Source organism: Lissotriton helveticus, chromosome 1_1, assembly GCF_964261635.1.
Source record: "Lissotriton helveticus chromosome 1_1, aLisHel1.1, whole genome shotgun sequence".
Classification (NCBI taxonomy): domain Eukaryota; kingdom Metazoa; phylum Chordata; class Amphibia; order Caudata; family Salamandridae; genus Lissotriton; species Lissotriton helveticus.
This window is the reverse complement of record NC_136057.1, coordinates 1,533,526,273-1,533,538,824: the sequence shown is the minus strand read 5'-3', so window position 1 is coordinate 1,533,538,824 and position 12,552 is coordinate 1,533,526,273.

Sequence of the window (12,552 nt, the reverse complement as noted above, 5' to 3'; positions counted from 1 at the left end):
AAAGAAATAGAAATATTTATTTTAGTAAACAAATACCAACAAGACAAAAATCTAATTAATAGCACTTGAGATATGCATTTTTCAAGAATAAACTGCAATATAGTGCTTAAAAGTCAATGGAGCTTTGGGGTTACTTGAGGTCATGTTATTCTGGGGTAAATCCAAAGTTTCAGGCTTGACCACGATGGAGAGCAGGCTGGCTACAGGACCCATGAAGGGGAAGAGTGTTAGGACGGGGTTGGGCCATTGCTACTGAGTGGGAGTAGTGAGCTGTGTACTTCATTTCAAAGTGTGCATGTCTTTTTGGCTTGCTGTCTTGCAACAGCCAGCTAGACATGCACATTTGATACTTCTCTAACCTAGATGTCTTAGGCAGCTCCTTAGGAGAAACCTTAGCCTCCAGTGCTCTGGTGAGCGCTGAGAGAGTATGCTCTCTCCAATCCTGGTGCTTCTCTCATGTTGGTTACCAGCATGAGAGCAGCACCAGGATTGGTTAGGGGGACTTGCTGGAGCCCAAGGAGACAGAGAAGAACAGGGTCCAGAGTGAGGAGGACCTCAGACTTCATGCAGCAAGCAAAGTAAGTGATTATTTCTTTTTATTTACACTCACCACTTGTGTTGCATGCATGCACGCACCGACCACATATTTGCCCATCCCCCACTCTGCCTATGTGCCAGTCACTGCTGTGTGTAACACAAGCACAGACAAAAAGAGTGGTAAGAATAATGCCTACAGGGCTTTCTTTGTCTGTCCTACACTGATTCCTCAACTTAAAAATCAGGGCCCAGATTTACTAACCCCTGACATTTTCATTGCAGCATACAAGGTGATGCAACGCACAGTAAGGGCTTAAGTGAGATTTACTAAGGCACACCAAGCATGGCTTAGTAAATCCAGAGTAACACAAGGCAGCGCAAATCACTGCCTGCGTTACTCTACGCTGGGAAGGTGTTCCATGAGTGAAGTTTAGGCATTCCTATGCATCCACCCATGAATTGTGGTGCATTCCCAGATTAACTGAAGGTATAAACCTGTGAATGCATCAAACTGCCACGTCTTCCCAATAGAGGAGTAACTAGGAGAAATATGTTTATTTCTCTTCATTATTTCCTCTTTCTACATGTTCTGCATTCTATAGCATACATAGAAAGAGGAAAATGCCTCAGAGGATTGTTTTTGTGCAAAATGTTGTCCTTTCTGCACAAAAACAATCCTGCCCGTAATGCAGGCACACTTGCACCAGGGTGGAAGGGTGCCTGCGTTGGTGCTAGAAAGCACTCATAGTGCCAGCGCAGGGAGATAGAGCAGGAATGTTATCTCCATTTGACACAGTACAGCAAGCTGTCTTCCTGCTTGGTGTCAAATGTTAGTAAATCTGAGCCCAGCTAGCTGCTAAAACAAGCATTTACAATGCAATAGGTCTCACATTTGAGAGCGTTTAAGCTATTGGCATTGTACATGACAATGACTTTTTTTTATCTATTTTGATCATTAAGACATAAATAAAAGGCTTTGTCATTTACAATGCCAATAACTCACACTCTTGTAAATGCAAGACCTATTTCATTTCAAATAAGTGGCCGCCATTGTCCTGGGCTGCTTGGAAAGTGAAAGCACACATGGTGCACTTAATGTTGCAGTAAAGCATGTTGTGCATGCAGTAGGAGAAACTCATTAAAGAAAATAGTGCTTACAGACTAAACAAGACATAGCAAATCAATCAAGAGTTTGTTAAGCGCGACTACTCACCCATAAGGTTCTCAAGGTGCGGGGGTGGGGGTGTTTGCATGTTCCAGTCCATCAAGGAAAGGGTTTTGTCGAAGAGCCAGGTTTTGGGGTTTCTCGTGAAGATGGGGAGTGATGTTATCTGTCTGAGGTGGAATGGTAGGGCGTTCCATGCACTGGCTGAAAGAAGGGAGAAGGAGCGGCCTCCTGATCTGGTCTTTCTGGCACAGGGTACCATGGCGTAGGAGAGCTGGGTTGATCGTAGGGTTCTTTGGGGTGCGTGGAAGTTGATTCGGCTGTTGAGGTATGCTGGTTCAGTGTTGTGGAGGGCTTTATGTGCGTGGGTGAGGATCTTGAAGGTGATTCTTGCCTCGATGGGGAGCCAGTGGAGTGTGCGCAGGTGTTGGGAGATGTGGCAGTGTCATGGTAAGTTGAGGACCAACCTTGCGGTGGCGTTCTGGATGTTTTGTAGCTTGTGGAGGAGGTTTCTGTTTATTCCGGCATAGAGTGCGTTGTCGTAGTTGAGTCTGCTGGTGATGAGGGCGTGGGTGACGGTTTTTCTGTGCTCGAGGGGGATCCATTTGAAGGTCTTACGTAGGAGGAGGAGGATGTGGAAGCAGGAGGATGTGACAGAGTTGCTGTGGCGGTCCATTTTGAGTTCGGAGTCTAGGATGATTCCAAGCTTGCGTGCGTGGTCCGTGGTGGTGGGTGGGCTGCCGAGGGCAGAGGGCCACCAGGTGTCGTTCCAGGCATCGGGGTGTGGGCCCATGATGAGTACTTCTGTTTTGTCGGTGTTGAGTTGTAAGCAGCTGCTTTTCATCCATTTGGCAACAGCTTCCATGCCTCCTTGGAAGTTGAGTTTGGCTGCGTTGGCTTTGTTGGACAGGGAGAGGATGAGTTGGGTGTCGTCTGCGTATGAAACAATGTTGAGTCCGTAGGTTCTGCAGATGGGGGCGAGGGGAGCCATGTAGACGATGAAGAGCGTTTGGCTGAGGGAGAACCCCTGGGGACTCAGCAGGTGGTTGGTGTAAGGTCCGAGAGGAAAGGGGGGAGTCTGACCCGCTGAGTTCTGCTGGAGAGGAAGGAGTAGATCCAGTCGAGGGCCTTGACCTGAATTCCTGCGTAGTGGACTCTGTGTGTTAGGGTGCGGTGGGATACCTTGTCGAAGGCCTCTGAGAGGTTGAGGAGGATGAGGGCTACTGTTTCTTCTTTGACCAGTAGGGAGCAGATGTCATCTGTTGCGGCGAGGAGGGCATTTTCTGTGCTGCGTTTTTTCTGAAGCCAGAGTGTGATGGGTCGAGGATGTTGTGTTCTTCGATGAAGGTGGCGAGTTGGCTGTTGATGGCTTTCTCGATGACTTTCACTGGGAACGGGAGCAGGGAGATTGGTCTGTAGTTTTTGAGGTTAGTGGGGTCCACAAAGGGCTTCTTTAGGAGGGGGTTGATCTTGGCGTGTTTCCAGTCATCGGGGAAGGAGGTATTCGCCAGGGAGCAGTTGATGTTGTGGCGAAGCATGGGTGCGATGGTGTTGGCGGCTCTATTTAAGATGTGGCAGGGCAGGGGTCCATGGGGGCCCCAAAGTGGATTGACTTCATCATCTTCAGTGTGTCTTTGGAGGTGAGGGTTGTCCAGCTGTCAATCTTTGGCTTCAATGCATCTGGGTGGTTGCTGGGAGTTCCGTGTGTTTGTTGTCTTCGTCAAAGTTGTTGTAGAGGTTCTTGATTTTGTGGTGGAAGAAGGTGCTGAGTTTATTACAGAGGTCTTATGAGGGGGGAATGTCAGTCGACTCGCTGGCAGGTTGGGTGAACGCCTTGATGATGTTGAAGTGTTCTTTGCTATTGTGTGCATGTGTGGAGATTCCGTCTTCAATTGCAGCTTTCCTCGTGTTTCAGATGAGCTGATGGTCGGCGTTGGTGGTGGCTTTGAAGTTGTTGTGGGCTTTTGTGGATTTGGAGTTCTTCCAGGTCTTCTCAAGGTGGCAGGGCAGTAGGTGTGCCTGGACTCTCGGAGTTCGGGATAAACCATGTCTCCTTCTTGGCATGTGCATTGTTGTTGTTCTTGAGGGGGCTATGTTGTTGACGCTGTTGGTGATCCATCTGTGCAGAGTTCAGGTGGCAGTGTTGGGGGTGTCGTCTTCCGTGGTGGTCAGGGTAGAGTAGCTGATGGAGCAGGTGAGCTGGTCGTCAGAGACTTTGGTCCAGTTTCTTCGTGGGAGCCGGTGCTGGTGCCTGTGGAGGGTGGTTGTTCTGAAGGTGAGTGAATGCATTGATGGTCTGTCCACAGGAGTTCGGAGATGTGGCTGAAAGTGATGGGGTTTCCTGTTGTGTGGATTCGGTCATGATCTGGAAAAGTCCAATGTTGTGGAGGTTGTCTAGGAGGGATGCAGTGATGGGGTCTAGTTGGTTGTCGAGGTGGAAGTTGAGGTCTCCCAGCAGGGTGTAGTTGGTGGATGCGATGGCATGCAGGGAGATGATGTCTGTGATGGAGTCGGTGAACGGTCCGCGGGGTCCAGGGGGTTGGTAGATCAGGGTTCCCCGGAGGGTGGTGGTGGGTGGCCTGAATCTTGAAGTGCAGGTGTTCCATCAGGTCTAGGGGCTCATCTGGGAGTGTGCTCAGGCAGGGGGTGGATTTGTGGACGATAATGATTCCTCCTCCCGGTGGGTGGGGCGGTCTTGCCTGGGGATCTTGTATCCTTGGGGAATGGCGATAACGATGTCCGGTCCCGAGGTGGTGTTGGCCCAGCTTTCAGTGAGGAATGCTACGCCTGGGGTGGTGCTGTCAATTGGGTCCCAGATTTCAGTCGCTTGTATGTGGAGTGATCTTAGGTTGAGGAGGATACATTGCAGGGTCTTCGGTTTCTATGTGTAATTGCAGTCGGGTTGTGCTGGGTCTGTGTTCCTGGCATTGCTGTAGGCGTGCCGGCAGCGATGACAGCTGAAGGGTCGATGGGTGTCAGCTGGTAATGCTAGCATGCAGGTGTTGTTGCGGCCTGGGTGCATGGAGTGCTGCTGCATCGTGACGTTGGCGGTGGAGGTCCAGGGTTCCTGGCGCTGGTCGCGGTCGGGTCAGAGAGACGGACTTGCCTTTGGCACGCCTTCGGCATGCCTGCTGTGCACGTCTGCTGCATGGCTACAAGCGGCCACCTTTAAGTAGGAGTCAGGGAGGGCTGGACAGCTGGGAGGGGGGAGCGGGGAGGGAAGATGGATTGGGCCAGTCACGCTGGTCGTGCTGGGGGGGAGGGCCACGGTGGCAGCAGCAGCAGGGAAAATGGTCTGGAAAGAGAAAGGAGGAATAAAGGAGAAATAAAAGGAAATAGAAGTGGAATAAAGCAGAAAAGCAGAGGAGTGCAGAAGAGAGATTAAAGTGAGGGTGAAAACGAGTGAAAAAGGAGAGAAAAGCAGAGCGAGAAAAAGGAGACAGAGGTCCACTGGACCACCAGGGATGAACCACAGGTAAACCTGCAGGTGGAGAAGAACCTCAAACACCAACACTCGAGAGTGCAGGGGCTCGGGGGAGGCCTCACTCAATTGTGGAGCTGCGAGGGTGGGAGAGCAATTTCACTGACAATGAGTCAGTGGTCTTGCTCAGTCATACCGTGTAACAACAGAAGTAAAAGGGCCATTCTTCATGGGAGTTTACAAATGAAAACAAGGCGGTACTAAGGAGGGACTAATGTGCCTATTAACAAATCAGAAGCCAGCATTTACGAAGGACATTGACACAAGCAAATGACAGATATGGGCAGAGAGTGGGTGGGGCTTCAAGTCTATTCTCGAATACAGCATGCTTCGCAGAGCAGTGCACGGGCTGCCAGGCTCAACCATAAAAAAATAAAAACCTTTGTCAACAGAAGTCTCCACCCCCCCTCCTCCCCCCCACACACACACACACACAAAGGAGCAGCTTCAGGGTAAGGGAATCTTTCTCTTTCACTCTTATTCAAACCTAGACCGAAGTAATAACAGGCTCTAGTCCTTTTCTGCAGAAGTCACGAAAGGGCAGCCTCCATCACTGCAAGGACTTCAACTCTGCCAGGAAACCTGACTAGAGCAAGTGACTTCTGATAGCCAGTTAGAGGGGAGAAGGCAGGAGACGAATCCGATACCTCTGCCTGAGTGACAGAGCCAAGCAGAGCAAATGCAGCATCGCAGCACGTCAATCAGCAGGTGCACTATCCAACCTCCCCTCCTGAACACTGAGAACCCGTACGTTCATCAGTGGTGACTGGGAAACGCCTGTGGCATATTTTGTAATATGGCGCAGAATGAGCATATGCTCCTTGCATAAAAACATTACTCTCAGCGCCTCTGGACTTCACGGCAGAAGATTCAGGGTTCAGCACCTCGGTGGAGGCCCATTGGATACATTTTGGCTAAGAGGGAGATAGACGGGAAAGGTACAGTCAGCATAAATAAATACACTTCTGCTTCTTTCTGTTGGAAACCGAGTTGATCAATTGAGTTTCAAGAGGCACACAAACCAAAAGTCAGCTGGTGAAAACATTCATAAGTCATTGTATTTCACAAATTGTTAAAGAATGGATTCTCGTCACGGTACTCGGAGACACACGTTTTTTTCAGAATAACTCATATGTCAAAATTAGGACAGAACTGGTCTGTCACGAATGCGAGGAAGGGCTTTTTCTTTGCTTTAGGGGTACATTGATATTGGAGGCAAATAGTCCGTGGGTACGTTGTATAGGATCTCTCTCTTCCCGCTACCTCTCACTTATATGTGCAAATAAATCTCTATGTATACCATCCGACTCACTTTCGCACTCACATTCTCCCTCTCACACAAGTAAAACACATTTCCATTACAACACTAATAGCTCTAACTCTAAAAAAAAAAAGTGAGACCTATTGCATTGCAAATGCTTGTTTTAGAGGCAGATGGGCAGAGACATCACTCCCTTTCTCTCGCTGTGCCAGCCCATTAATGTATGCTGATTGAGCGGGGCAGACGGCATGAGCAGAAGTGGCTCAGCAGTGTGCAGTTAATAAAATATGCCCCCACCCCCTTTCTTTTCATACAACTTCGCCGAAGTAGTGTTTTGTGGAAAGGCAATACGCAATTGTGGGCCACTTTTTTTGGGTGCGAGTGGACCGATTTTTTATCCCAAACCAACTCTGGTGCCACCGCACCTGCTGGACTATTAATAGCTACGGTTCTGCAGACAGAAGGAATCTTGCTCCTGAGAGGGAGTCTCCACTATTCCAGCTGAGCTTGGAAACACGTGACCACTGTCTATAGATAGTCAGACGGAAATGGATTGTGCGTGATCTTTATTCCCTTGTTCGACTTTTTTTCTCCAGTTTGTAGGATATACTTTCAAAACCAGTCAACAGTAAACAAACCAGACAGGCCAAGTCACCCCTTCACGCACAAGATAGCTCGGAAATTGATTCTTGCAATTCCCTCCTGTTTGGCCTCTGTGATGGGAGTGCAGTGCAGTCCAGCTGCGTGTGGTTTAATATTCAGCGTCTGGAGACGGCCTTTTCCTTCTTCAGTTATGACTTTAGTTTCTGCAGCTATAAAAATCCGTTTTTTTGTTCATAACTTACCTTCACTCTTGCTAGGAGATTAGATTACAAGATGTTTTGAGTGTCTTTAAGTTGGAGAATAGTTGCACACAACTTAATGACAGTTAGTACACATAGTAGAAGTAGATATTAAACGCTCTTTGGAACCGCAATATTCTGATTATGATGGTTACTATTATCATTTTAAGTAGAATTTTAGTAGTAGTTGCACTGATATTAAAGTTGATTCTGTGACTTGTGTCCACAGCATCACCGAGGTCTTTTATTTTCCTAACTCAAGTTGAAATAACAACAAACCACTGTTTGTTCGTTCTTGCAAACAATGGCCCAGTGAACTCTCCCTCTTTTCCAACTGAGCTCGGCTGGATTTTTTTCCCTTTGTGCGCCAAGTACCATTAGGCATATATGTTCAATAGGGGTGAGACAATTTGATCTGACAACAACACCAAAGGAATTCTACAAAATTAGCTGTTTATGAAGGTTTGCAGAGCCTGCAAGATAACGCAATATTGTGCCCGGCCATCGTGTCCATCTGCCTTCAATTGCTGGTGTCATGCTAGTGTATAGCACACAAACAGTTTGCCAGCGAAAGGTGTCTAAGTCTGAAATCTTTGCAGAACTTTACCTCTTAGCAAACTTTACAGCAGACAATAATTTTGCTGATACCTGTTTTCTACAACAACAAAAAAATAGTTTTGGCTGGAGAATTCTTCAAAACGCGAGGTTTGCTGGTTTTCTTCTCCCACTTAATCAATTGATATTCAGCAGTTTTTATTTTTTTTCTGACTTATGTGTGCTCTGAGATCTCTACACCATGGCAGTTAGGGGGTTTATTTCTTCTGTTTTTCAAGGCCCTTATCAAATGTTTCTTTTTAAATTGTTCATAAGTTGCATTTCTGCTCTAAACATACATGCAGTATTTGTATGCATTGCACTCTCAGTCAAATGTCCCAATCCTTCTATTTCACTGTGAATGAAAAAGGAGTTCTAACAATTATTTATTGACAATAAACAATCCCTGTCTACGAAAGAATATTCTTGTATATCTTTATAAAAAAGGTTAATGCCTCAGATTCTATCCTGATTCAAGGTCTCATGACAGATTATCCTGGCATAAATATTGTTAGGCAAAATTATTGTGCTATAAATATTCATACAACAATATCGCTCAATTGGAGTTAACAAATAATAATGGAAAATTTACACCAGATGGAGCAAAATGTATGTAAACAATAGGCCACCATATTTTTGTCAAAAAGTATTAGAACACAGTTTTCTGACATCCAGTCGGAAAGAGTGTGTAGCAGGAGTCCTCATTGCCCGGGAGGTGATATTATCACCACAGCACAGGCACTTGAAAGGCCCACCATATATTAAAATGGCACCAGGGTGCTAGGACTGGAGCTTCTATCTCAAAGGCAGGAGCTGCAATGGGGATAAACAATCATGCCAGTGCATAGAGTGCAGTTACTGACATTGCAGGTTGATATTGGAAATGCATACGAAAGTGGGAGTGTGAAAACTTGAAGCCACAACACAATAAAAATCCCACTCCAATTTATAAAAATAGAAAATAATTTAATGAGCAAAATAACCAAAACGACAAAAATCCAATTAGGAATCTGAGATATAAATTTTTGCAAAATTACATAAAAGTAGTGTCAAAAAAGCTAAAAGTTCAAATCTCGTGCAACTAGATCGGTACAAAGGTACATTTTAAGGCTGACTGGGATGAAGTGCAAGTCATGTACACAGTCTGAATTTATCCCAGTTGAAAAGTTTCCTTCACATTTCGAACATTTTCTAGAAGGTAGAATGCTCTGCAGGGCAAAGCGGGACACCGGATCCAAAGACTGGTTCATCAACAATCGGTTGATGAGGATAAGGTCTCAGTGATGTGGTTAGTGAAGGTAGGAAAGGGTTCAAGTGGGGAACAGTTCAAAGCCCGTACCAAGGAAGTCGTCATCATCAATCCGATGCTGCTCCCCGTCTGGCCCAATGAAGTTGTTCTCCTTCCGACTTAGGCTGTTTTCTAAAAGTCTTATTACCTTCCGGGGGCAAGGCTGCGGGCTGTAGCCGAAGAAGATTCAAAGTCATCTGATGTTGGTCAGACCTGTTGAATCAAATGTGCTGCTGCAGAGAAGAAATCCCCAGGAGCTGCAGCAAAGTCAGGCCAACTGGCAATGTACCCTCAGTTGATTGGCTGACAGGCTGGTCCTGGTCCCAAGGTGGGTCTCCAGGCAGAAATTTAGCAATACATTCCTAAGTCTCCTCATTTAAGGTTATTCGGGAGGACTACACTCTGACAACAACCAAGAGATGCAACACCTCAGGAACAGCACTTGGTGATCAGGACCCACTCCAACAGAAACCACCAACAGGGTCCAGGGCTGATTCAGTTGAAACATGCCAGCCGGGCTCTTCAGGGAAAAAGGGCTTTTAGCAGCTTGTTGTGTCCCTGCGGTTTAATAGGAGGTAAGTCAACTAACCCTTGCAGTCCACTTCTTTGCCCTGGGAGATCGATCCATCCATCACCACCCCCTTTTGTACCACTTTGTTTGCCATAAGTTGGCAGGGTATGCTCAGACGTGAGTCCCTTACTCACTTTGCCACTGGAATCAAGCAAGCCTGGTTGAAGACGGCTGTAATGCCAGAAACCGGTCCTAGGAAGCTTGTTTCCGGTCCAGGGAAGGCATGGCTTGGCAGTTCGGGCTGGATTGTTCCCATGAGGCACAGGGTCATACTGAATTGCATATGGCCATGTCTGAACTGGGTGGCAGAGTGGGCTAAGGAACGGTGATGGATTAAATCCAGATCTGTTCACTGGGCGTGAGTGTTTGATTGGTTCAGATTATCCGTCCATCACCACCCCCTTTTGTACCGCTGGGAGCAGATCCAGCCTTACAGGTCTCCTTGCAAGTCTCAACAGCAGTGCAGTACTTCTTCAGTCTTTCACACGTCCAGTAGTGATCTGAAGAGGGTGCCATATTTATATGTAGTACTAGTCTGTGCATTTTGTGTGACTCCTGGAGGCTCCCTTACCAATAGTAATCCATGCTTGCCCTCAGCTGACTGAAATTAGTTCTGACAGAAGGCAGCTCCTCTCCCACTGAGATTGATGTATGTCTGGCTAAAGGGGATAAGAAAGGGGCAGGCCCAGGTGTTAGCTGCATTGGCCTGTGACATGGTAGGCCTCTTTGAAGTTAATTAAGTTCCTGGGCACTGTCCAGATGGTCATGCTGTCAGAGGAACAGAACACCTCCCCACAATCAAGGCCTTTGTCCTAGCTCAGGAAGCAAGTTCACACCTCATCAAGGAGCTATTCAGTTCCTACTTAACAGGTAGAAACGTGTACAAATGGGCTCCAAGTCACTTTAGGCAGGTACAAGGTGACTTTTTAAAGGATTCAACTTTACCTATGAAGATATGGTTATTGGGGTGACACCGGCAGTGACTTTTTGGGTTGAAGAAAGGGCCTTTGATCCTCAGAGGCAGTGCCTGACACCTGATTTGAACAGGACATCTAGCAATGCTTCAGAAAATAATCTAGTATAAAGGGAAAAAACTAGAGACCAGAAAACCCTTCAAACTGACCAGGTCAAACACAGAGGAGACAAGGAGAGTGGTACACTGGAACTGGAAAGAACGCAGGGCTCACAAGATCAAGTGAGCGAGCAATGGTGCAAAAACATTTGTGATGCAACTGTCCATAACTTTGGAGCCCTTATATAATAGAGAACAGGACAGGACATCACTGTAAAGGAACAGGTGTAGCTATCTTGCTTGGGAAGAAAAAATATTTTGTAATTGAAGACTTTTTTTCCTAAGCGAATCAAAAACATCTTATTTATATATAAAAAAGCCCTCAACATATTCAGACAAGTAATAGTAAACTGCCCCCTCCACCTTTAATTCCTATTTTGAAGGTGCCTGGCCTAAATATGGCCATGAACTAGGACATCTTTGTGTCTTCGTAAATGAGAACCAGTCCAGTCCAAAAATGTTGTGAGAAAGAACGTGTGGTGGCTGAAGAGAAAGGCAGCTGCCTCAGCAGGGCCTTCATGCGGGCAAAAGCTAAGGTGGTTCTCTTTACATACTGCCTCCTCATAGGAGCTCTTGTTTTATGTTTTCTTAAAGTAGGATTATCAACTTTTCAATTAACAGGGAGCTGGAGTTTCCCTCTAACATGCTAGGTATCACAGGTTTAATGGATTTTGTATTAAGGTTGTCAATCAACAAGCATAGGCTCTGGTCTTACATTAGCACCATGACCATTACCACAGAGGTGGAAGTTAGTCTTACAGATACAGGATTTATGATTTTTGAAATTTGAAAAGGTCCATAATATCTTGGGTAAAATCTGGATAAATAAATAAATAACAAAATTTGAGTGGAGGGCCTGAGGGATATTTATAGACAAGCCTAGGTTGTACCCCTCTAAAAAGCTATATAAACAACAAGAAAACCTAGGGGTCTCTGCAGGGAATATCATGGAGATTCCTTATTCTCTATTCTGATGTCTAATGTAGTACATCAAAATAACGTCAAGACTGAGTAGTTCTGACAAAGGACAAAAAATGTTTAACAGTGGGCCACCTGTGATTGTGGATCAAACTCTTAAAGGATTCCCATCAAAGTCTTGTGGTGATCAATACTATCATTTGGTCATCCTAAGGGTCGTGTGTCTCTGGATCATTGAGACATTGATCGTACCCTGAATGGAATAGGGTTGCGACCCACAATCACTGTTGGACCATATAATGTTAATCTGATGGGATCAAGTGCAGTGCAAAAAACAAAAGTGGTGAGATAAAATAGGATAGAGAACCAAAATAGGACCTTTTTATTAGAAACGGCCTCTTCCTGTTAAAACCAAGAACAGCGCAAAATTATACCTAGCAGTTTAACCAAATACCTGCATTGGGGCCAACATGTTTCAGCCTTGTGGGAAAAGGACCCTAGGCTTTCTTCAGGGCCTCTGTTCTTATTGATAATGCTACTGCATATAGTGCAAAAATGCCAACAGAAGATCTAATAATACTTACAGTGAATATAAACCAACAACAGCAAAGGATATAGTTTCCGTCGTTAATTCTCCTCAGTGACACCTGGTGTGTTTACTACATCTATAATGAAAAAACCACAGGATGAACCAACTGTTAAAACCAATTGTCTAAGATAACATATCCATTGAACTGCAATATTTAGGGACAGTATCTACTCACCCAGTATGCTAGGGGACCAGACCTCACCTCTCCTGGACCTGGCTCAGGAAGTATGAGAC